We start from the raw sequence: 27,159 nt of genomic DNA, 5'->3' as shown, positions 1-27,159 counted from the left end.
GTAATCAGTTTTGAAATAATTAAAACTTGAATAATAGTAATAAAATAACCACAGTCTTTCCATATTATTTGCTTAAGTTGCTATGGAAAACTCGGCTACTTTTTGTTTCTGCAGAGTCAAGTGCAGAAATGAGCAGATTGATAAATTTATAAACGTCATGGAAAGAATTGTAGAGAGGAACTGGAGCCACTCGAATCCCATTTGGATCCCGTTTGTCACAAACCACTCCTCTTTTTTCTAGTTCTTGGAAAATATATTTAATTGGAATAGAAAATGTTAGGGTTAGCTGGCAGCCGCGATCCTCTATATGGGATGGAGTAATTATGTTCACAACTGTTTTCTTGGTTTCTGCTTTATCCTGGCTGAAGTGATGCTTGATCATGTATTGCAGATAACCAGTTAGCACAACAGATTTTCTCCTCAGTGCTTTCATAGTTGCTTGCCTGAAGATCTCTAAACTAGCATGTAAGGAACAGACCAATAGAATGGGAGGATTTGAAATTCGGAATCCATTGACCCCAGGGATTAACTGCAGTTTGTTATCCATCTTAAATCTGGTGCTTAATTCATGGCCAAACCATCCCACTAACGCAGGTTTAATTGTATAGGCATGCTTTTCATGGACAAAGGCACCAGCAAGACCTCCTGCTCCTGTATTTAAATACTTGTAGGAACACCAGCAGGCAAAATCAACTCCCCACTCATGTAAGTGGAGTTCAACATTTCCAACTGCATGTGCCAGATCAAAGCCAACCAAACAACCCCTTGCTTGTCCGGCTTTCGTGATGGCAGGCATATTAAAGAGCTGGCCAGTATAAAAGTGCAGACCACTGAACAGGATCACTGCAGTAGAGTCACCTTCATTCTCAATTACTTCAAGGATGTCCTCTAATCTCAGTGCTTCTTCCCCCTCTCTTGGCTTTATAAGCCGCATACTTTTCTCAATGTTAAGTCCATGAAGTTGAAGCTGTGACTCAATAGCATAATGATCTGAAGGGAAGGCTTTAGCTTCCAGGAGAACTTTATACCGTTTGGGCGTAGGCTTGAAAAACGATAACAATAGAAGATGTAAATTAACAGTCAAACCATTCATTAGGGCTATTTCTTTCTCATTGGCTCTTACAATGTCAGTCATAAGTCCTAAAATAGTCTCATCTCCTATAATCCAAGGACGTTTCCCTACATCATGACCATAGGCTCCCATTTTGGCCCACTTATCTAGTTCTTCTTCCAGATATGTTTTAACCGTTTTTGGTTGAAGGCCAAGAGAATTTCCCAAGAAATAGATGGCTTCTTCATCCTTATTCACTAAAGATAAATCAACGGCTAGGATTCCAGTGGGGTCCACAGCTCCCAGTGTTTCTCCTTCAACAACAAAAAAAAACCTCTCAAGAGTTCGTTACACGTTTATAGGCCAGACTTCTGGGTGAGAAATTGAAAGCACTTCTGCTCAGACTCCACCCTTCGGGGAACCTGTGAGCCAACTTTAGTTCTTCCCACTCTGTGTGTGCTGATTGTCAATCTCCAATCACTGACAAACATCTAAACAAAATGCTTAACGGGGCTATTCGCAGTGCTGCTTCAGTTTTCTTTCAGCTTGCCTTATGCCAACCTTTCCAGTAATTACTGTGTCATAGAACTTAAAGAGTAAAGCAAATGAATAAAAGGCCAAAAGATAAGTTAATTTTAATGAAATCTGATAGAAAAACAACATAAAGGGTATTTTCAGTGGTGGAAAGAAGGTACATATTACCTAGAATCACAGACCCTGGACCAGAAGGAACCCGCTTATAGGATGCTTTCCCCAAGTACCCACCCTCAGCAGCCTGAACAGTCACAGTCTCAGCTTGAACACCTTTAGTGATGCTTTTTGTGGTACTGATATTGAACCACACCTATCTTAGTCAGTTCGGGCTGCTGTAACTAATTGCCATAGACTGGGTGACTTAAACAACAAACATTTGTTTCATGTAGTTCTGGAGTCTGGGAAGTCCAAGATTAAGGTGTCGGCAGATTTGGTGTCTGATGAGGACCTCCTTCCTGGTTCATAGATGACTGACTTCCTGCTGTGCGCTCACATGGCAGAAGGGACAGAGGAGCTCTCTGGGGTCTCTTATAAGAGCACTAATCCCATTCATGAGGGCTCCACCCTCGAAACTTAATCATCTCCTAAAAGTCCTAATAGCATCACATTGGGATTAGGTTTCAACATATGAACTTTGAAGGGACACAGTCAGTCCATAACAATGCCAGTCTTTAGGAAGACTGCCCTTAACTGAGTCAAAATCAGCCTCCTTGAAGTTTTGGTTCACTTCAATTTATCATAGCAATTACTGAGTACTTACTATATCTTTTTTTTTTCTTTTTTTTTTTTTTTAGTTCTTACTATATCTTAAGGTCTCTACTTCACACTGGGTTATAAAGATGAGTAAGGAAGACACAGTTCATAAAGTACTTAGTGTTTAGTGAAAATAATGGTCAGGATTTTTTTAGGGTAAATAATAGAAACCCCCTCAAAGTACCTTAAACAAAAAGATAACTTATTGAAAAGATACAGTGATTGGTCTAACATCATGTAAGGTGGATACAGGTACTTAAACCATATCACAGCAATTCCCCTCTTTAAATCTCTGAGCTCTAATTTTCTCTGTTAGTTCTTTTTTTTTTTCCCTCTCTGTTGGGCTCTAAGTAACGGAAAAGATGATCCTTGGTAGCCCCTGGCTTATGTGAGCCTTAGTGGAACTCTCAGAGAAACGAAAGTGCCTTTTTCCTGATAACACTAGCAAAACTTTAGTGGAAGAAGGTTAGGGTCATGTGACACCCCAAATCGGAGCTGGGTGTTGCTTGGAGTGGGGGAAGCCTAGCACTTAGCCCTACCTGGACGATGTGGAATAAATTTCCCACAGGAAAAAGGCTCCCATTACTAGAAGACACAGTGAAAGGAAAGTGTACTTGTAGTGAAAACTGTATCCATCTACCACAGTCCACTATGGTGAAGGATATGACATATCTTCAGTGTTTGAAAAAAGCTACCCTGCTTCTTAATCCCTATCACAAATATGCCCACATGTGTGCACACACATACACAACACACATTGCCTCTTTCCTTAGTTTTCTTGTCTCTAACCCAACAAACATGGTCTTTTTTGAGTGTTCCTGAGGTAAGATATCTCGATCCCTCTTGGTCACCAAACTGTGGCCACTCTCTAGTTTGTCAGCATAGGTTTCCGTCCATTTTACAATTACCCATATATGGTCCAACTAGGACAGATGTCCAGGGAGCTTTCACGTTTATATGAATTCTTCTGTGACTTTCACCTACGATTAAATAGTGATTTTAGTCACTGAGTAAATATTGCTGATTTAGACTGTGTATTGCAAACTAGTTGTTTGTGGATTATATCTTTCAACAGGTATGTTTTGTTCAGGCCAAATATTAAAAAATAACTTGCTTTCCAATATTTTAATTCAGGTTATTCCAAATACAGTTTTGAATTTCCACAAGGCATTTACTCTATGAGGGTAGAGTCCTTGTTTGTCAATCTGTCTTTAGTGCTTGGAAGATAGAGGCAACTCAGTAACTATTTATTAAATTGAGTTTGGTGAGATTTTTGGAAGGTGGAGTCTGTTTATCACATGAGCTGTTCAGCCTAATATTGTATCATTGGAAAATATGATATATCTTTTATCTTCATTCATGTCAATTATGAAAATGTTGAGTGGGATAGGATTGTTGATGGAGCCTTGGGGCAACCTTCAAGATTCATTAACATAAATTCTACAGTTTGATTACTCATCCATGCCGTGGAGCCTCCTGTCTGATATTTATTTCACCTAATAGTTACATCTTTTCCACAAGGTTATTAGAAAACATTTAGCAAGTGTTTTATGGCAATTCTGTTTAATATATTTTCTAATGATCAGACTAATAATGCCATTACACAGAAGAATGATGTTAATTTAACAGGATATATTTTCTTAATAGGTCCATTTTGACTCTTGGTGGTCATCTCCTTCTTTGCTATATGACTATAAATGACCTGTTTATCAACAACTAATTCTAGATATCTGTCAGCGAGAAGGATCTCTCCTGTAGTCTGACACTGCTAGGACCTGGAAGGTCAATTGCAGTGACTGTCTGTGGTCAGCAGAGGGCAGCGTGGAGAGGAGTGGACCACCAAGGTCTTCAGGCTGGGGAACTGTGTCCACAGTTCCTATCCGACAATCATCTCCTGAGCTATGATGGTGGCAGAGTTGCTATAGCTGCTACAAAAAAATACATCTGTGTGACTTCCTAGCCAAACAGGGAGAAACTACACCAGACAGAAGTTGGTAAGGGAAGTATGCTTGTACTTGAGGGCAAAGGGATAACAGTAATAATAACGAATAATATTTATCGATTAGCTCTTATTTGCCAAACACTGAACTAAATACTAAATTTATGTTCTCAGTGAATCTTTACAGCAAACTTAAGGGCAGAACTTTTATTCTCATTTCATAGATGAGGAAACAGAGTTTCAGGAAGGTTGAAAAATGTAGCCAAGATCATGTAGATAACAAGTGAAGGATGGGGGATTGGTCAGACTTCTAAGCCTGTGCTATTTCCACTGTGTCTTGTCACTTCATAAGAAGGAGCAAAAATTCTTTTTCCAGGAGTCTATGTGAAAGAGGAAGGAACAACAGAGAATCAGATTGCAGCCGAGATGTAGCCTCTGGCCCTGTTAGCCTGGCTGGCCCTGACAGCTGACCAGTCTAAATATATCAACCTGTGGGTCTTCTGTTGATGAGGCGTATATTTTTTTCTTTCTGTCATTACATTTGCTCATTTCCAGTCTTTGGGCATCTCCCTCATCCCCTTCTGTGCCTCAGAGACACAAGCAGTGGGTCTGTGCTGTATATCACACTTTAGGGTTGGGGGATTCAACTGGGCGTGACAGTGCCCATGTGCTCTCATATGACTTCACTTTTGTCTGTGGCCTTGTCTTCACTTGGCTTTAGTATCCTTCCTTGGACTGTGATCCCTTTGAAGTGTAGAGACTGTGTGTGTTTCTGTGAATATCTAATACAGTAGTTTGTACAAATACATGAATAATTAATGTTTCTTCACTTGATCTTAGCCAAAAGGCCGAGAAGCTAATTAATGTTTCTTGAATGAACAAACTGAGATTATTCTTCATGGAGAAGAGGAAGCCAACTTAAGTTTGAGTATTATGCTTTAAATCTATCCCATCAGAATTATTCAACCTGAGTATTGGATCTAGCCATTCCTTGACCGTTGAACCCCTTCAATATTCCCCTTGATTGTCTCTAGAAATTTTAGTGGTTTCTGGATTCCAGCCTTCCTTGGTAAAGATGTGACACACTATATTTTGCCATTAGATGCATTGTCTTTTTGGTACCTTCCATAATATGCTCTTTAAAAATATGAGAGGGAATGAGAGCTATTTCTTGGCCCCTTTCTTAATTATAGGCTGACATTTCAGGATCTCCTTTATTTCTTTGATGTAGAACCTAGAAATTCAGCTTGCATTTCTCTCCTTTAATGGCTATCCCCTCCTGCTTGATCTCTTTGGGTTCCCTCTCTTTCAGACTACTGTAGAGCAGAGCATAGTCTTGTCCGCTGAGAGTTATCTGCTTCTTTATTGTACCCCTAAATACATTTACAGGCTTTTTTTTTATTATAAGGGCTTTATGGCTGATTTCGGTGAGAAAGAAGCAAAGGAAAGCCAAAATTTCAAAGTGAAGTGTCAAAGTTCCCAGTTTCATGTTCCCCTTGGCTTTTAGTTCCTAACTCCGTTGAGGTGATCGTAGGAACCTTTTTCTTCTCTCAGCTTTTACTCCTGGAGGTAGAGCTCACCATTCTGCCTCCTGGTCCTGTTACAGCAAAACTGGGATGACCCCTCCCAGGAAGCAGAAATGCAGCTACCTCCTCATCTCATGTGGAGAATTTGCATCTCTTTAACTTTCCAGATCTACTGGTACCCAGTTAATTAGGCCTTTGACCTACACGGGAATAATCCTCTCTTAACATTTTCTTATATAATACCCCTCCCTTTTCTTTATTTGTGGGTTATTTTCAAAAACATACACTGAATTTAAATTCTAAGTGGTCTCATTCTCTTCAGTTCTACTTCCTTTTAAAGTTTCTGGTTGAGAGAATCAGAACATTTTTTCTTTGATTGGTTTACAATTTCTTTTCCTAAGGCTCATGGAGCCAACCAAGATCATGAAGCAAGATGCTTATGGGCAACCTTGAAGCCAAGATGACATGGCTACATTCTCTCAAGGTTTCTACCACTCCCCAAACTTGATGGTATTTCAATCTCTAGCACCAGGTTTTCACTGGAGGAACAGGTACACATTTTTAACTTCATCCTTGGTAGTTCCACCTAGATAATCTCCAGCATCTGGGATTTAACATGTATAAATGAAACTTATTATCTGCATCTGCCACTTGCCTTCCAAATCAGGTCCTTCTCCTGTAATCTTGATTTTGGCTACAAGTCCCTCTATCCAGTTAGCTAATTGTACAAACTAGAAGCCTTAGATTCAGCATTCGTTCTTTTATCCAGAGTTCCTAGATCCAGTTAATTGCTAATTCCATGTTTGATTTCAACTGCCACCACCCAAGTTCAGGCCTTTTCATTTTTCACTGGGCTATTATAATTACTTCTATACTGGATTCTTGCCTTTATTTTTTCCTTTCCTTATTTCTCACTCTCACCAGCTTCCTTTTTATAAGGAGAATCTAATCCTGGAATTTCCTTGCTTAGCAGTCTTGGATTGGTTTTCCACATGTGGGATGATTTTAAGATCCTACCATCATTAGAATTTTGGCTGGTATCGGATATGTACAAGGTCCTTACTATGACATTAAAATTTTACAAATTACCTTTCTGTCCTTATCTAGGGCTATTCAGCACCACACAGCAAACTTTTTGTTGTTTCTCAAGAATACCTTCCCTTTTTAACTTTGTTCAAACAATTGTCTCTGAAGCCCTTCCCTAATCTCTAATACCTGGTAAACTCTTTCCACTTGAAGATCTACCTCTGTTAAAGCTTTCTGATCATCTTCTCTATCAAGGCCATTACATAATAAAGTAAGTAGAATAAACTGGAAAGTAAATTCCTTTAGGGGAGCGTTTGCTTTTTGAAATGATGATATGATAAGCCCTCTGTGAGTTGAAACATGCCTGAATGAACTTCATGTCAAATTGGAGCATAGATTCCCCAAGGAAAGAAAAGCTATGCTGCTTAGAAGGGAGAATGAACGAGCTGAGGGAACCTGGGATTGGGTGAGAAGATATAGTGTGGGGTCTTGAATGCCAGGCTGACAATTTGGATCTTACTTTTCATGAGAAGCCATCCTTTTAAGCTATGGAGGGAAATGATTGGAGTTTTATTTATTTATTTTTTTAATTTTTATTTATTTATTTATTTATTTTTGGCTGTGTTGGGTCCTCGTTTCTGTGCGAGGGCTTACTCTAGTTGCGGCAAGTGGGAGCCACTCTTCATCGCGGTGCGCGGGCCTCTCACTGTCGCGGCCTCTCTTGTTGCGGAGCACAGGCTCCAGACGCGCAGGCTCAGTAGTTGTGGCTCACGGGCCTAGCTGCACCGCGGCATGTGGGATCTTCCCGGACCAGGGCTCGAACCCATGTCCCCTGCATCGGCAGGCAGACTCTCAACCACTGTGCCACCAAGGAAGCCCTGGAGTTTTATTTTTGAAAGACTATTCTATTAGTAGTGTGAGGGATAAAGTTTGGATGTAGGGGAGAGGGTGGAGTAGGATAATCTTTTAGAAGAATATTGCAGTGACATAGACCATGAGTTAGCAAGGTTTTTCTGTAAAGGGCCAGATAGTAAATATTTTTGCCTTTGTGGACTATGTATGTTATGTGTTGCAACTACTCAACTCTGTTAACTGTAGCTTGAAAGCAGTCCTAGATGATATGTAAATAAAACTTTATTTACAAAAACAGGTTGAGGGCCCAGATTTGTTCCAAGAGTTCTGGTTTGGTAACCCATGATTTAGACAAGCAATGATAAAGGCCTAACTTGAACTAGGCCTAGTTCAAGGCAGAGAAACTGGTAAAGCCTGGTAAGCAATTGGACATGGATGGGAGGAAGGACGGAGGAAAAATCAAGGTAAAGCTTAGGCTTCTAACATAGGCTTCTGGGTAGGGCTACCATCCAAGACTGAGAATAGGGGAGAGGAGTTGGGCTCAATTTTTCACTGGCCGAATTTTAGGTGCTTGAGGGACATGTAGGGACAACTGAAACCCAAAGAATATATGGTCTGAGGGGCTTTTGACCCAATGCTCTTGTTATACCTCTTTAGATGCCCCCATTTTGTATACGTTCTGAGTTAAAATGTTTCTTCTAATCATCTCACCTACAAAATGGACCATTTTGAATGCATTTTATGCTTTCTTCTTATAACCAATAGTCCCCTTGTAACCAAGTCAATTGTTTGTTGACTAACACTGAAGGGTGATTCATCTCATGCAACAAGAAAACAGGTCTGTTACTCTTTCTGGAAGAGTTCAGCCTACCCTGGGGAGTCTAATTTAGTCCATGTTGCCGGTGGGGATGCCTTCTGCTTCTTCTGATTATAATTTGGTCAACAATAAATCTGTGTTTTCTCATAAAGTCCCCCTATCTCTGCCTCCATCTCCATCCCAGTTGTGAACTTGTTCCAATTGTTCAAGGGAATACTTGACATAAAAAATGACCTTTCCTCTGCTTTTGGCAAGGAACAGTTTTACATGGCTTCAATATCCCATCACTCAGAAGCAATGAAGACTGAAATGCCTAGTGATACGTTGGTGCCATTTTTCTGGGTGGTAAGGACTGCCAACTTCTTACCAGGGAAGTCTTTTCTTGGTTGATTTCAAAAAATCATAGGTATTTATTCTAACAGCCACAGTGTGGCTCTGTGCAGAGGAAGAAGTGTCTAAGACCCAAGGTACCCAGACTTGGAAATGTCATTGGGCATTTGCCCATCCTGTACCATATCTTTTATTACTATATTCTTTCTGTTAAAACCTAATAAATTCCCATTTTTCTGAGGCAGCATGGAGGCTGGATTGTTACTTTTAATGTTTTTTATTTTGGCACTTAGGGTAGGTTCAGAGTGAGGAATTGATAAATCAAACATTTTATCAGTGGTTCTCAATTCTGGTTACACTTTAAAATCACCTTGGGAGCTTTCAACAGATACTGATGCCCAGATCAATTGCATCCAAATCTCTGGAGGTAGGGCTGGGGAATTTGTGTTTTTCCGTATCACCACAGATGATTCTAAACTGAAGGTAGGTTGAAAAGCACTGCAGTAAAGTCAGAATTTAATTTTCTGTTGTCTGGAAGATGGCAGGGAAGTAAAGCACTGAAAATTAAACATCAGACTCGTCTCCTAGCCTGTGGAGCATTAATATTTAACCAGGTTACTACATGTTCTTGAAGTTCCTGCCCTTAACATTAGAAGAATCTTAAAAATGGAATCTAACAGCATTCCCAGGAAGTACCACATCCTGTCCACCCTTGTCTGTGCTTGTCCTGGCTTCTTCCGGGTCCAGTGATATAAATGCATAAGAGGACATTTCATCATAAATAGTTTTCCCAAGTAAAACTGGCAGCCCTTTAAAAACCATATTACTGGCAATAACTGTAGATATTCTTCTGCCCTGTGTTCTAAAGGAAACTGGATAGATTTAAACTCTGCATTCTATATATACAAGTGAAATGTAATAAACACAATATGTGAAGTATATATCAACAGTACATACTTACTGAGTGACTACAATGTCTTGGGCTATGGTTTAAAGAAATAAAATCTCTTATTCTGAAGTAGGACCGAGTTTAAAGGGAAGATGTGAGATGTAAATAAGTAGCATTAGCAAATTAAAGTGCAGACTACTGGACAAGGTAAATGGCAGGAAAGAAGGGAGATGGGGAGTTGGTCAGAGAAGTCTTCATGGAAGAAGGGTATGGAGCTGAACCTTGAAGGAAGATGAGATTTGAGTATGCGGCTATTAGGGTAAGGGCTTTCCAGATGGATAAGTCATGAAAATGAGAAATTAGTACTATTATTACTAGTTTGATGAAGGTTAGGGATCAAGAGAAGATCTGAAAAGTCCTCGCTTTCAGTAAGAGAAGTAATTTATTTTTCATTTTCAACATTTACAATTTAAAAACGTATGTTCTACTCTCTTTTCTCTGTGAGGTAACCATCCTACTGAGAGTTAAGCTTTGTTTCCTTTTTTATAAGTAAAACTATCTTTCCTTGATGAGTCATAACTCAGCACAGTATTAAGTATTCAAGGTTAGGTATAGAAAGCTCAACCGTGTGGAAAATGTAAATACAATTTCCCATCTTTTCTTGCTTAATTGCTAGGTAACAAATCTCAGGCATTACTCAGAACCACAGCGGACGTGGGAAATCCTAAAATAGATTCTTTCTTTTGTAGATTGCAACGGAGAAGGGCACAGCCTGGCAGCCTGGCTGATCACAGATTTGCCATGAGTTGAGTCCAGTAATCTCAGGTAAAAATGACACTGAAGCACCGACCAGTTCTGGGTCATTCACTACCTAAGCAAGGAGGAGAATCAATTCAATAAACAATTAAGAAGCACCTATTGTAGCTTTGGCTATGCTAATGAGGAGGCACTGACACTTAAGGCACATTCCCCTTTCTCAGGGTCGTAAGCTGTATGTGAGGAGATGGAGTATAAGGAAGGAGAAACGTTGAGGAGGAACCTATGAGTGGTGGCCATAGGTCAGCTAGGCCTGTGTTCAAATCTGCATTTTCTGCAAGTTGGAAAGCACAGGAAAATCACTGACATGCTCAGCCTCAGCTTCATCTGCTCATCTGAAATATGGGGTTAAAATCAAGGTTGTTGCAAAGATTAAAAAGGAGAGTCTATGAAAATCACTTAGCACAGGAGAGATTAAGAAAGTTAGTTTTTCTTCCTTCAGTCTCAGTCTTTTTCTCTATTTTTTGTTGTTGTTGTTGTTATTGTGGTAAAGTATACATAACAAAATTTACCATCTTAACAATTTTTAAGTGTAGACTTCAGTGGCGTTAATTACTTTCACTTCCATTATATGATAATTTTATTACCATATGGCAATAGGGGTCATGTGGTACTTTTATTTTGAATTTTTTGAGGAATTGACACACTGTTTTCCACAGTGGCAGTGCCATTTTACATTCCCACCACCAGTGCACAAGGGTTCCAACTTCTCCACATCCCCACTAACACTTCTTTTTTTTTTTTTAATTTTTATTTATTTATTTATTTATTTATTTATTTATTTATTTATTTATTTATTAATTAAATACAGGGCTCGAACCTGTGTCCCTTGCATTAGCAGGCAGATTCTCAACCACTGCGCCACCAGGGAAGCCCCCCCACTAACACTTCTTATTTTCTGTTTTTCCCATAATAGCCCTCCTGATGGATGTGAAGTTGTTGCCGATGCCTGAAAGTGAGTGAGATCAATCTTAAATTAGGAGATTCAGGAGTTAAGTGAGAAAACTATCTGAGACAGTGTACTAAGAAAGGGCCAATTTTATTTCTAATTTACTGGCACAGTCTGTATACGCTGTGGGTGAAGAGGAGGAGAAGTTTGGGGGTTGAATCTATTTAGGAGGGCTTCTTGAGGGAGGAGGAATTTTAGTTTGGAATTCACTAATGGGAAGAGTTGGGAAGGGCAAAGATGGGAAGCCTTGTACATAGGATGGAGGAATCCAGGTCCAGACATTAGAATAGGTTCAGTCATGTTTGAAGAATGATCAGGTGCTCAGAACAGAGGAAACCGAAGGGGTGAAAGGGGTGAGTGGAGAACAAGGACACGGAGTTCCGTTGTTGAGTCTTCATGCCTGGCTAGGGAGTTAGCCCTAGAGGAGTTTGTCCTCTCCTGGGGAAAAGGCTGATAAGTGCCTAAGATGGCTCAGTTTTTAATTAATTCTCTCTCTCTATATATATATATATATTTTTCTTTTTGACAAGCCAACATTCCAATGGTGACTAAAAATTGTAACAACATATGCTTTCTAAGGATAAAGCTCTGCTTGTATGCTGCTTTCATTTTTGTCCTTCCACAGACTTACTTTCCCACCTGGGTTTTCAGCTGGATATTTTGGAATAGGGGCTTCTGATTAGATTTTGATTCCATCAAACATAGTCTATATCTAATAAGACTTCTGTGTGATGGATGCATAAATTATTACCAGATGAGTATTGTTTAAAATGCTATAATTTTTTTCAGTCAGGCCATCATTACCTCTGAAAATGAAAACAAAATTTTCTGGCCAAAATTTCATGAGGTGTAAATAATCTCTGCATAGTGAATGAAATGACTTCACATTTGGCCAGACTGAGGTTTCATTAGGTGGGTATCGGTCCTTTTGGCCTATGTGCTAGAGAGCCAGCTGCAGCACCCACAGAAGTGCCTTTGAGGCTGACCAGGAAGGAGGTTAGTGATTCTGGATGTACAGTGGGTCCTTTGCCTCGGCGTTAGGCTTTGGAAATCAACTTGTCTGCCTGGAAAACAGACGAGCATGAGCATGGAATGATGGCTAGAAACTCGGTGAGAAGCTCCTACTGACCAAAAGAAGCTTTCCAGGGCCACTGCTTGTGACTTCCACACAAGCTCTTTTTTTCGTGTCACTGCTAAAGTGGATCTTACATGTCTAGCTGTATCTTCAAAACTTGACCCATTGCATAGGGTGTGCACTGGTGCCTGCCTGGTTCAAACTGTGCAGGTCGCTGGGCAAGCAAGCTAACACAATGCGGAGGGTGACCACATACCTTGTCAGAGAAATATGCCAGGAGCAGTGCCAAAAAGCAAACCTGGGTTTCATTCCAAGGCATGACTAGTGTGGGGCAGATTCTGGAAGCTGGGAGTCAAGGACATAAAGGGTGGTTCCAGAGGTGAGAGAGAAGGAGAAGGGTGAATGGAGAGTTCAGAGACATTTGTCATCAGTGGGGCTGGAATGTCCAAGGCTCATTTTCATTGGCCACTAGGGAGTACTCCATAGGGTTTGGGGTAGTTGGTCTGGTTTAAAGGCATGGAGTTGAGCAGATACTCTTATAGCTGAGAAGGGAAGGGACTCTCTTTCCCCCAAGGCAATGTTCACCAGTGGGTGTTCAATGGCAGAGTTCAGAGTATCTATCCCAGGAAATCCTAATAAAGCCGGTCAGAATTGAGAACACTATAAGTACTCAATACGTGCTGTTTGACTCTGAGAAGACAGTGTTAGAGAGGGGAGGGAAAAGGACTTGTGGAAAGTTACTGCTTCCTTGTGGAAAGTAGAAATATGGTCATGGAAAGGACTGAGATTTCCCAAGTAGACAGCACTCAGACTGAGGAAAAGCAGGGACAAGGAAGCCTGAAAACACAAGTCAGGACTTGAGGGCCTGTGTGAGGAGTGTCAGTGAGGAACCTCAGGAAGAATGGGATATGATGTTCCCGTGTTGTCCCGTGGATGTCCTATGGTCATTCCATTCAAGAAGCCAAAGTCCTGGTGAGGGATTAGAGCACTATCTGTATATTCTCGACAGGAATGGTGTGTGGTCCTGTGGGGAGGTGCTGGAGGAGAGGACTTGGGGCAGGGGGCTTGAGAGTGGCCAGCACCCCTCTCAAGGGACTTCCTGGGCCAGAGGGGTGGGGCTAGACTTTGTGCAGCCTAAAGGGCAGGACCAAGACCAATGAGGAGACACTCTGACAGCTGCAGCTGTCCACAGCTGGCTGACAGGGAGCAGCCCAAGCAGGACAGCAAGGGCTGGCTGTGCTCTTACTGAGACGGTAGAGAGGGGAGAATGTCATCAGGCTGAGCGCTGGAATTGTGACTATTAAGACCCTTTCTTTGAGCTGACTCTGCCCCATGGCAGTAGGCCTTCTGGCTACTAGGGAAAGGGCAAGGGTTACCTAAAAGTTTCTGAGAGCTGAAATGAAAACAGGGGTTATGGGAACACTGTCTCTTGTAGGGTTGTCTTGCAGAATCCCAAATTCTGGATGAGGGAAGACAGAGATCTCCAGGAGTGGAACAGATATTGCAGGTCAGAGCAGAAAGGAAATTGGGACATGAACAGAAACTGTAATGAGAAGCCAGCAACAAAGGAAGTCAGGAATGGAGCCAGTTCTAAGGTGGGCCAGGAAGATGTTTCAGGGTCTATATCTGAAAGCCCTGCTTATCCCCCAAAGTGCCCTTTTGTGCTGGTCCTGGTGCCTCTCACTAAGAGGGGGGAAGATTTCTAAAGAAACCAGACTGGGCTTGGGACCCATTGTCCTCAGCAGACTGAATAACAGTGGTGGGACCCATACCCCAGCATTTGTGCAGGAAGAATCTTTGGGAGATGGAGATGGACTTTGGGAAACTCAAGTCAGACAGGTGTATGGTGATGACTCTGTATGCTTCACACAGACAGTTCCCCTGTAAAGATTCCAGTTCCTGGTATCTCTGAGTCATGTCCCACTCTTAAAGAAGCTTTCCTGTAAGTAAGAGAAGATCATTGTCTCCCTGGCAACCATAGAACCTCAGAAATTCAGCAGTATACTTCTGTGGTGTCTCCATAAACACCTTTATTATATTTAGTTTCTAAGTATGTGTGAGCAATACGAATGGCACGGGTACTAAAGCTGGTTGAATTGGATGGAATTCTTTTCTTGCCTTTCCCCCCTCCTCTCCCAAACAATGCTTCTTGTGCTTTCTGGATGTTAGTACTTCTGACCCACAGAACTAGTGAATCGTGAAATTGAGGAGCTGGAAAAACAAGCTGTGTTTGTGAACTTAGGTGATATTTGTCTGCCAGAGTGCTCTAGTACAATGATCACAGCTTTGGAGTTAGATAGACTGGATTCCAATCCTGGGTCTTCCATATACTTCCATATAATACTGTGACGTTGGGTAAATAATTTAATTTCCCTGAATTTCTCCTTTCCCGTCTGAAATTGGAGATGCTGTACCAATTTCACAGGCTGTTGTGAGTAACCTGGCGTATTGTCATCAAGGCCCTCCGAAGTCAAGGATAATTGTCCCTCAGGACTCAGACTAAGGTGAGTTCTCCCTCAGTACCCATCAGGTGCTAGGCCATGTTAAACCCTGAAGTAAAATCATATCCATCAATCCTATAAACGGAGTCTCTCAAGCTAGTAGACTTCAAGAGTAGTCTAACATTCTTAAGGATGGAAAACTGAGGAGTGTGACCTGGTGATTCAGAGGGTGGGTGGACACTGGATTCCATTTCTTTTACTTCCTGACCCTGGGCTCTTTCTACTATGCCATAATAATGGCACCTTGATCAAGGGAAGTGATCTTAGGAATAAATAACCATCAGATATTATTGAGTACTTGCTTTCTATTTTGTGGTGGTTAAGAGCAATGGCTTGTGAGCTAGACTATTTGAGTTCAAATCTTTAGTTCCAATGTTTGTTAGATGTATGACTTTAGGCAAGTTACTTATCCTCTCTGTGCCTCAGTTTTCTCATCTGTACGATGGAATAATAATAGTACTTATTTATGGAGATTACACAAGTTGTTTCACATGTACATGTATATCTATAACTATATCATAGATGGTATTTATAATCTCAGAACAGCACTTGGCACTTTGTATGCACTGTATATAAGCATGTGCAGCCCTTATTGCCATTGGTAAAGGCCGTGAGAAATAATTAGGTGATGATACACTGTAGTTTATGCCTATTGTCCTAGAAAAATTTTAAATATTACTCACTTTGACTCTTAAAAATGCCAAAGTTTGGGCAATAAATTGAAAGGTCACCCTAGATATAATGTGGGAAAAAAATCCACTGGTCAGTGAATCCACAGACCTAGCCCTGTCAGAAAATTTCTGTGAGAATTTTGGCTTTTAACCTCTTTGCATCCTACTTTCTTTGTCTTTCAAATGGATATTTAGTCTAAATCCAATTTATATTCATGTCAACATCCAGTTTTTAGATGTCTACTTTGTACACAGCACTATTCAAAACATCTAAAGGTATGCAGAGATCAATAGGACATCCAAGTAGATGTTTGTCCTTACCACAAAATTTTATTTTAATGGGATAAAAAACATAGTGGAAGAGAGGTAAGATATACCAGCAATATAAGAGTATATTCTGTCCCCAAGAATTTTGTGGCTGAGTGGAAGACAGCATTAGAGACCAGGAGTCACCACCAGGCAAAGTGTGCTAAGTAGTCAGTGAGTGGAGAAGAAAGAAGTGTGAGGTCATTCAGAGTTGCATGCTCAAAGGAGACTTTCTGGAAGGAGGTGGGCTTTGAGCTAGTCCTGAGAGAAGGAGCATAATGGGAAGAGCATGCATTTGACCTAAACAGAATTTAAATCCTGCTTCTATCACTAGGTGTGCATTTTGCATACACTGCTTAACTTTCTCGAGCCTCTGGTTCATCATCTGTAAAATGGAGACAACAATTCCTTTAGTGACTTAAGTTTGGGAATAGATGCACCCTATTAGGTAATAATAAATGGCAACCATTATTTTTATGGTTGCAGAGGAGTTGAAAAGGCATTCCGGGTCTGAGTGAGTTTAATCACAGGCACAGAGAGGATGCTAGAAGTAGGGGAATAGTGCTGTTTGCTTGAGTCGAGGATTTACATTGGAGGCAGTGAGAAATTTGAGTGGATTCAGACTCACCATTTGACCCATATACATTTGTCCTTAGCAAGGAATCCCTGACATTTTCATAGGCCTGTTGACTTCGCATGTTCTTACAAATTAGATTTGACTACCCTCGAAATCCTAGGAAGTTAATAAAAATTTCTTCAGAACTGGAAAAACTATCTGATTCTTGCCCATAACGTCATAAGGTAGTATATTCTTAATCCATAGGTCATGCTGGTCACTAGCTAGCAAATGGGTGGGACTTTTTGTCTGGCAGTTAGAAAGCTCACTGAAGAACCATCTAAAGCAGCTCCCCTTTTTGGATATATGAGATATTTTACATAAATATGAATAATTACCAAAAGGCATTCTTAATAATTACCAAAAGGCATTCATAATTACCAAAAGGCATTCTTCACTACCAAAAGGTAGTGAAGAGCTAGGTTAAAGAATCAGCAGTGCAGCTCAAATCCTGGATTGCAGTGCAGGGAGAGCCAACCAGGCTGGATACTGGAGGCTTCCTAAATTATTGAGGAGGGCTGCTTTGGGATAACAGAGAGCTCTACCCCACTAGACTCCTAGGCTCAGAAGAAAACAAGGAGCAGAATTTAGGAAAGATATTACTTGTCAAATCTCTCTGCTTTTTGGGGAAGATTTCTCATTTCTTCCTCAGAATTTTAATACTTTTACGTTGGATTCAATCAGTATTTTATCTTCTTTGCACTTTTATTTTTAATAAAAAGAATAAATATGACTCAATAAATATTAATATTATTCTAGTAATACAATTTAATTCTATTATTAAATTAATGTATTATATTCGTGTAGATTAATATTAATAGATATTTTAGTAAATGTGACTTGACTGGGGAAGTCAGGTTAATAATAATTATTGCAATTTTACAAAAGAGGACACAGCAGTTCAAAAATTTAAAAAACCTGACTGCAGGCCCACAGCTATAAATGGTTGCATTCCAAATTGAATGCTCAGTCGTTCACCTTGGTCAAAGGGTGATCCGGTGGGAAAAGTTCTACGCAGGACGCCAGGAAATCTGAGTATTATTTCTAACATCACCACTATCCAGTTTTGTATCTTTGGGCAAGACCCAGAATCTTTTCTATAAAATGCCGATTGTATTTGCTTTTTGTACCTCATAGGAGTCTTGGAAAGATTACGTTAGAAAATGGATGTGGAAACATTTCATAAGCTAAGAAGCATTATGCAAATAAATGCAAATGTAGACAATGTTAATTACTAAATTATTCACAGACTCTTATTTCATTAATACCCCTACTGCTTTCTATAGCTCTTCTGGGAATTTTACTGCTGGTTAGTGAAGGCCAGGGCAATTGGGTGAGTTGCGTCTGTCACTTATTCTACTGTGAAACTTTCACTGTGTGCCAGCCCTCGAGCTAGATGCCAAGAATGCAAAGGTGAATAAAATGTGACCCCTGCCTTACGGGATCTTACAGTCTGGTTGAGGGAGATAATACTTAGACTAAGATATGTGTGATGCAACTTCTAATCCAAAAGTTGAAGTGACATTTTGTGAATAATGATTAAGAGATAAGCACTATGCTATTTCCTAGAGATCTAAAAATTAATAAGGCATAGTCTTTGTACTTGATGGTCTCATAGTCTAATGGGGGACACAGATAAGTCAGCAAACAGGGATAAAAGCAAGCAGAGGCAAAGTGGAGATGAACAAAGCAAAGACTTCAAATTCAGATAGAATGTAGGTTCTACTGATTCAATGGATTCTACGAATCAGTTTTTCTACATGAAAAATGGGGCTAAAACGATTTTCTTAGCATGGTTGGGAATCTCTGCAACTTTGGAATTGAAAAAAAACGGTTGCTGTAAGGAATTAAATAAGATATATACCAAGGTCTTCAGCACAGAATAAGAACTGAAATACAGTGATATATTTCAAACAGTGATACATTTGAAAGTGGCAGTGTATCTGAGGTACCATGTGCTGGGTAGCGTTTCTGGTGTATTGGTGGCTGATGGCATTTCCTGACACCCCTCCCAGAGCACTGATGAGTTAGCCCAGTGCAGTGTCATATTCCCAGGAGACTGAGCTCCCAGGAACTGCATTCAGAGCAGAGAATAGGATGTGTTTCATAAAGGGGCATGGATTTTGTATATGGTCTTTCTGTAGTTTAGACAAAACTCTGGAGTCTTCTTTGATCTTGGAAGGAAGAACGTTTGCAGATCTCCCCATATTTATCCTTGGAGAATCTTTCCTTGGGCAGCGAAATGGGGACAGACTGTTGCTCCAGAAGCTCGCTTTAGAAAGAACAATTTATTAGCTGCAAAGGTCCCCAGAGAACACGGATTGGCTCACCTATTGGGAACAAGGCTACTAGAAGCTGCATTTTTTAACAGTTGCTGGATGCCTGTAGACAGGAAAAGCTGCAGTGTGTTCATGCTACTTCAATTTCTCAGCAGTATTCTGGAGGTTTCATTAAGTTTATCCCTAAGTAATATTGTCTGGTTTCTTTCTTGCTATTGCAAATATTTTTTATATCAGTTGTCAATTGCTGGGTTACAAACTACCTCAACATTTAATGGCTTAAAACAACAATTTTTTTTTGTCAGCATTTTTTTTCTTTTTTTTAAAACATCTTCATTGGAGTATAATTGCTTTACACTGTTGTGTTAGTTTCTGCTGTATAATAATGTGAATCAGCTATACGAATACTTATATCCCCACATCCCATAATTTGTCTTGCATTTCTGTGGATAGACTTGGTTCAGCTGGGTGATTATTCCTTGGAGTTGCTCGTGAGGTTGCAGCCAAATAGTGGCTGAGACTGGAAATATTCGAAGGTTCAACTGGGCTAGACATACAAGATGAGTCACTCACGTGGCGGGCAGTTGACACTAACAGCTAGGACTGTCTACTAATGTGTCTACATGTGACCTTTTCATCCTCCAATACAGTCTAGAATAAATATGGTGAGAAGAGACATCCTTGCCTTCTTCCTGATATTGGGAGGAAAAGTATTCACTATTTTATCATTAGTAGTGATGACAGGTTTAAGATTTGTATACATGTCTTTCATCAGATTGAGGAAGTCTCCCTCTCTTCTTAGTTTGCTGAGAGTTTTTCTTATGAATGGATGTTGAATTTTGTCAAAGCATTCTATTTTCATCCATCACAATTGCTATATGTTTTTTCTCCTTTAGTCTGTAATTGTAAATTACATTGATTTTTTGAATTCTAAGCCAGCTTTACATTCCTGGGATAAAATCTCTTTGGTCATTACGTATATCTTTTTTACATATTGAATTCAATTTGCTAACATTTTGCTAAGAATTTTTGTGTCTATGTTCATGAGAAATATTGAGATGGAGTTAGTTTTTTTTCCTTCAATCAGGGTAATACTCATAGAGTTGAGAAGTACTCCCTCCTCTCCTACTTTTAAAAAAAAAATATTTTGTATAGAATTGACATTATATTTTCTTTAAATGTTCAGCAAAATTCACCGAGTGAAATCTGGGACTGGTATTTTCTTTATAGAAGGGTTTATAACTATAAATTAATTTAAAAATAGATCTAGAACTATTTTTTTGTCTATTTCTTCTTTAATGAGCTTTCATAATTTGTGTTTTTCACAGATTTATCCATTTGATTTAAATTATGAAATTTCCTGACATGAACTTGTTCAAAGTATTCCCTTACTTTTATTCTAATTTTCATAGGATCTGTTGTAATATCACCCTTCTCATTACTAGTATTGATAATTTTTCAATTTATTAATCTTTTAGATATACACCTTTTGATTATGTTAAATTTTCTCTTTCAATTTTGTTTCCTCTTTGATTGAGTTTCCTACTCTTATCTTTGTTATATCCTGTGTTCTGCATCTTTGGTTTTAATTTGCATTTCTTTTTAAAGATTAATATGAAAGCTTAAGTCAATAATTGGAGAATTTTTTCCAGTATTCACATTTAATGTTATAAATTTCTTTTTAAGCATGGTTTTTAGCTGTATCCCACATTTTTTGTAACTTTTTTTATTGTGGTAACATATACATAGCATAAATTTACCATTTTAACCATTTTAAATGTATAGTTCTGTGGCATTAAATGCATTCACATTATTCTGAAACCATCACCCCCATTCAGAACTTTTCCGTCTTCCTCAACTGAAATTCTGTACCTGTGAAACACTAACTCCTTATTCCCCCTCTTCCAAGTCATTGGCAACAATCATTTTACTTTCTGTCTCTGTGAGTTTGACTATTCTAGGGACCTTATATAACAGGAATCATACAATACATGTCCTTTTGTGACTGGCTTATTTTACATAGCATAATGTTTTCAAGGTTCATCCTGGCTGTACCATGTGTCAAAATTTCCTTTCTTTTTAAAGCTGAACAATATTGCATTGTATGTACCACATTTTTGTTTATCTATTCATCGGTTGATGGACATGAGTTGCTTCCACATTTTAGCTACTCTAAATAATGCTGCTATGAATGTAGGTGTACCAATAACTATTCAAGTTTTGGGTATATACCCAGAAGTGGAATTGTTGGATCACATGGTAATTCCATGTAATTTTTCTGAAGAATCACCATAACATTTTCCATGGTAGCTATTCCATTTTACATTCACACCAGCAATGTACAAGTCCAATTTCTCCACATCCTTGCCAACAGTTGTTATTTTCTGTTTTTTTGTTAGTTTGTGTTAGTTACTTTGTTTTATAATAGCCACTTAAGAGGTGTGGAGTGGTATATCATTGTGGGTTTGATTTGCATTTTCCTAATGACTAGTGATGTTGAGCATCTCTTCATGTGCTTATTGGCCATTTATATACATTTTTCGAGAAATATCTGTTCAAGTCCTTTGCCCAGTTTTAAATCAGGTTGTATGTTTTTGTTGTTATTGAGTTGTAGGAGTTCCTTATATATTCTGGATATCAATCCCTTATCAGATATGTGATTTGCAAATATTTTCTCCCAGTCTCTGGGTTGCCATTTCAATCTGTTGTGAGTGTCCTTTGATGCACAAAGTTCTTAATTTTGATGAAGTTGGACGAAGTCTATTTTTTCTTCTGTTGCCTGTGCTTTTGGTGTCATAGCCAAGAAATCGTCGTCAAATCTAATATCATGAAGATTTGCCACTGTTTTATTCAAAGAATTTTATAGTTTTAGCTCTTATGTTTAGGTTGTTGATCCGTCTAGTTATTTTTTGTATATAGTGTACGGTAAGGATCCAGCTTCATTCTTTTACATGTGGACATCCAGTTTTCCCATCACTATTAAAAGCCTCTTTTCCCCATTGAATTGTCTTGGCATCTTTGTTGAAAATCATTTGACCATATATGCAAGGATTTATTTTTGGGATCTCTGTTCTATTCTACTGTTTATGTATCTGTTGTTATGCCAGTACAACATTGCTTTGGTGACTTTGGATTTGCAGTAAGTTTTAAAATCACGAAGTGTGAGACTGCCAACTTTGTTCATTTTTTTTCAAGATTGTTTTGGCTGTTTGAGCGCCCCCTTTACATTTCATAAGAATTTTAGGTGAACTTTTTCTATTTCTTCAAAAAAATGTCATTGAAATTTTGGTAGGGATTGCATTGGACCTGCAGAACACTTTGGGTAATAGTGACATCTTAACAATATTAAGTTTTGCAATCCATGAACAGAATCCATTCCATTTTTTAAAATCTTTAATTTCTTTCAGCAACATTTTATAGTTTTTTGTGTACAAGTCTTTTGTCTCCTTGGTTAAGTTTATTCCTATTTACTTTATTGTTTTTGATGTTATTGTAAATGCAATTTAAAAATTTCCTTTTCAGTTTGCTCATTTTTAGTACATAGACGTGCAATTGATTTTTGTGTGTTGATTTCATATCCTGCAACTTTTGCTAAATTCATTTGTTCTGAGGTGCGTGAGTATGTATGTGTGTGTGTGTAATCTTTAAGATTTTCTACCCTAAAGATCATGATGTCTGCAAGCGTAATTTCACTTCTTCCTTTCCAATTTATATGCTTTTTATTTATTTTTCTTGCCTAATTGTACTGGCTAGGACTTTCAGTACTATGTTGAATAGAAGTGGTGGAAGCAGGCATCTTTTTCTACTTCCTGCTCTTAGAAGAAGAGCTTACATTATTGCATATGATATTGGTTGTGGGTTTTTTATATATGGCTTTTATTATGCTGAGATAATTTACTTCTATTCCTAATTTATTGACTATTGTTTTATCATGAACAGGTATTGAATTTTTTTCAAATACTCTTTTTTTGCATCAATTGAGATGATCATGTGTTTTTACCCCTTCATTTTGTTAATGTGTGGTGTATTACATTGATGGATTTTTGTACATTAAACTATTCTTGCATTCCAGGAATAAATCTCACTTGGTTTTGGCATATAATCCTTTTAATATGCTGTCGAATTCAGGTTTCTAGTATTTTGTTGTAGATTTTGGCATCAATATTCATAAGGGATATTGGTCTGTAGTTTTCTTTTCTTGTAGTGTCTTTGTCTGACTTTGATTTGAGCATAATGTTGGCCTCATAGAATGAGTTAAGAAATGTTCCATTCTCTTCAATTTCTTGGAAAAGTTTGAGCAGTTTTGGTGATAATTCTTCTTTAAATGTTTCCTGGTATTCACCAATGAAAACATCTGGCCCTGAGAATTTCCTTATTGAGAGGTTTTTGATTAGTGATTCAATCTCCTTATGAGTTATAGGTCTATTCAGATTTTTTACTTCTTCATAATTCAGTTTTGGTAGGTTGTTTGTTTCTCAGATTTTGTCTTATTCATCCAGGTTATCCAGTTTGTTGCCATGTAATTGTTCAAGCACACTTTTTTTTTTAACTTCTGTGACATTTGTAGTCCCCTCTTTCATTTATGATTTCAGTTATTTGTCTTCTTTCTTTTTTTCTTAGTGAGTCTAGCTAAAGTTTTGTGGGTTTTTTTTCAATTTTTTTATCTTTTCAAAGAGCCAATTCTTGGTTTTATTGATTTTCTCTATTGTTTTTTCTATTTTCTAGTTTCTTTATCTCTTCTATAATCTTTATATTATTTTTAATCTTTATTATTATTATTTCCTTCCTCCCACTATCTTTGTGCTTAGTTTGTTTTTCTTGTTCTAGTTCTTTTAGTTGTAAAGTTGGTTGTCAATCTGAGACCTTTCTCTTTTTGAATGTAAGCATTTACAAGTATAAACTTCCATCTGAGCACTTCTTTGACTACATGCCATAAATGTTGACATGTTGTGTTTTCATTTTCATTTGTCTAAAGATATTTACAAATTTCCCTTCTGATCGCTTAATCGGCCCACTTGTTTAAGAGTGTGTTCTTTAATGTTTATTGTTCCCTCTATACCCACTTTCTGGAGCATTTTTATTATAAATGGATGCTGAATTTTGCTAAAAGCTTTTTTTGCATCTATTGAGATGATCATATGGTTTTTATTCTTCAATTTGTTAATGTGGTGTATCACAATGATTGATTTGTATATATTGAACCATCCTTGTATCCTTGGGATATAACCCACTTGATCGTGGTGTATGATTCTTTTAATGTATCGTTGGATTTGGTTTGCTAATGTTTTCTTGAGGATTTTTGCATCTATTGTTAATCAGGTATATTGGCCCATAATTTTCTTTTTTTTATGATATCTTTCTCTGGTTTTGGTATCAGGGTGAAGCTGGCTTCATAGAATGAGTTTGGAAGTGTTCCTTCTGCTGCAATTTTTTGGAATAGTTTGAGAAAGAAAGGTGTTAACACTCGCTGGTGGGTGGGGCTGGGGCCCCAGGGCATTCTGGGGTTGGTGCCTGTCCACTGGTGGGTAGAGCTGGGTCCCAGGGGTCTCTGGTGGGAAGGGCTGTGTCCACGAATGGCTGTGGGCTCTGAGGGTCTTAAGGCATCCTCTCTGCTGGGTGGGGCTCTGTCCCTGCCCAGTTAGTTGCTTGGCCTGAGGCTTTCCAGTTCTGGTGCCTGCAGGCTGGTGAGTGGGGGCAGGGCTGGATCCTGAGGCCAATAAGCTAGAGAGAATTCCAACATGGCGCTTATCAGCACCAGTGTCCATGTGGTAGAACGAGCTCCCTAAAATGGCTGCCGCCAGTGTCTATGTCCCCAGGGGGGCCTCCAGTTGCCTCCTGCCTCTCTAGGAGACACTCTGAGATCAGCAGGTGCGTCTGAGCTAGGTTACTCTCAAATTATTGCTTCTGCCCTGAGTCCTGGAGCGCGTGAGATTTTGTGTGTGCTCTTTAAGAGTGGAGTCTCTATGTCCCCCGGTCCTCTGGGTCTCCTGAAAGTGAGCCTTGCTGGCCTTTAAAGCCAAATGTTCTCAGTGCTCATCTTCCCAGCGCAGGACCTGTGGGCTGGGGAGCTTGATGCGGGCCTCAGACCCCTCACTCCTGGGGGACAACCTCTACAGTTGTAATTATTTTCCTTTTAGTGGGTTGCCCACCTGGGGTTTTGGGTCTTGACTATACCGTGACTCTGTACCTCCTACCCATCTTGTCGTGATTCATTTTTTATAACTTTAGTTGTAGAAGATCTTTTCTGGTAGATTCCCTTCTTTTTCATTGATAGTTATTGCATAAATAGTTATAATTTTGCTGTGTTCCTGAGAGAATGTGAGCTCAGAGTCTTTCTACTCTGCCATCTTGGGAACTCCTCCTCCAATCCATTCTTTATACTGTAGCCCATGTGACATTTGCATAAGGCAAATCAGATTAGTTCACTTTACACTTCCTCCCTAGGTTAGCTCATCCGCTAACCTAGGATCAATTACGAACTGCACACAGATTTTATATATTTATATATATATATACTTTATATATATGTTTTATAAAGTCAGAGCTCAGTGCATAATTGACATTTCTATTTATCTCTCAATATCAGCTAAATTTAACATATTTCAGGCTGAACTCATGATTTCCCCAAGTCTGATGCAGAGTTCACATCTCAGTAAATGACAGCATCATTCACCCGGTTATGTGATATATTATCCATCAAAGTCCTGTTATTTTGATACCTACTGCTTCTTTTTGCTTATCTTCACCGCCATCATCAAAGTGCAAGTCACAATCATCTCTTTTCAGTTTCAAAACTGCTGTTTCCAAAGGCTCCCACGCCTCCCTTGCTCTGTTCTTCATACTATAACAAGACAGATCTTTTCAGGAGTCACATTACATCATGTATCTGTTGTATCTCTCTTAGCACGCAGCTTAAAAAACCCCCTATCTTCCTATTACTCACACAATGAAAGCTTAAGTTCTCATCACTTGCATACAAGCCCTGGATGGGAATATTCCTTCCTCTTTCTCCAGCCTTATCGCTTTCCATACTTTCTTGAGATTCTGGGGCTCAAGACATCTGATCTTCTTTTGGTCTCTTAGTCAAGCCATGCAGCATCCCTACTCAAGGTCCTTATTCAAGCTTTTCCCATTGCTCTGCACTCTTACCGCTAACCTGCTTTCCGTAGTCATGGCTACTATTCTTTTATATCTCAGGGCATTACCAATTCTTCACAGAAACCTCACAGTACTATACATGTCTCTTTCATGGCACTAATTTGGTTGCAGTGTTACACTTGTGTGTTAGTTTTTACTGATGTTTGACTCTCCCATTAGATAGGAGGCCTCTCCAAGAAAAAAGATTCAGTTCCAGATTTTATTCACTATTTTTTAAAATGCCATCGTAGGAAGGTGTCTGGCACATAGTCCTTTAAATGTTCAGTAAGCACTTGTTGAATGAATGATTGAATAACTTGTAATATTAATAAGCGCTTTCTATGTGTTAAGCATTGTACTAATCACTCAGTGACTCCCTATTGCCGTCAGGATGAAATACAAATTCCTTCACATAAGAGCAATGCCCTTCGGGATCTGGCCCCTACCTAGCACTCCAGCCACATTTCTCAATGTTTCTCAGTTTCCTCTCTTTTAATTCCCAGCCTCTTTACTCCAGGCATACCAAACACCTGGCAGTTCCCAAACATGTTATACTTCCTCCTCTTAGCCTTTGCGTATACTTCTTCCTGTAAACTTTTCTCACTATCCTGGCCAAATTTAAAAATTTTTAGAATTTTGTTCTGAATTTCCCTTTTGGAAGCAGGTCCCTCTGAACTCTCAGAAAGGATTTCATGCCCTCCTGAGAGACTCTACAGTACCCTATTCTCACATATTTAGTAGTATTCTTTATTCTTGATTGACATTGTGCACTAACTTCTTGGTCTTTGTGAAATTTCATTACCACAGAGATTCTATCTCATCTATCACGTTGCCCCAGCAGGTGCCAGGGAACCATAGACGCCTATTCAGCTTGAACAGCTCACATCCTTCCACTAAGTCCTGTGCTCCTGGAATGGACTCTATATATTGAAAGCCCTTCCTCTCCAGCAGGATTCTTTGGCAGGGCTAACTTGCTTGGGTCACTGAGTGGCAAACTGGGGAATCTTAGCATTCCTGATATGGGTCAGAATCATGCTCAATATGAATCCCCTATCTACCTTGCCTCTTTTTAGCCTTCTCTTTTCCCTTTTG

The 27,159-nt window shown here is 39.1% G+C and overlaps 1 pseudogene; it reads right to left on the bottom strand.

The window, feature by feature from the left end:
- LOC137777329 (kynureninase pseudogene) lies at window positions 1–26,103 on the bottom strand (annotated as a pseudogene).
- Between the last annotated feature and the right edge of the window lie 1,056 nt (window positions 26,104–27,159).

The sequence above is a fragment of the Eschrichtius robustus genome, chromosome 15, assembly GCF_028021215.1.
Source record: "Eschrichtius robustus isolate mEscRob2 chromosome 15, mEscRob2.pri, whole genome shotgun sequence".
Lineage (NCBI taxonomy): Eukaryota > Metazoa > Chordata > Mammalia > Artiodactyla > Eschrichtiidae > Eschrichtius > Eschrichtius robustus.
The sequence above is the reverse complement of the archived record's forward strand: the minus strand, read 5'-3'. Positions and strand labels throughout refer to the sequence as shown.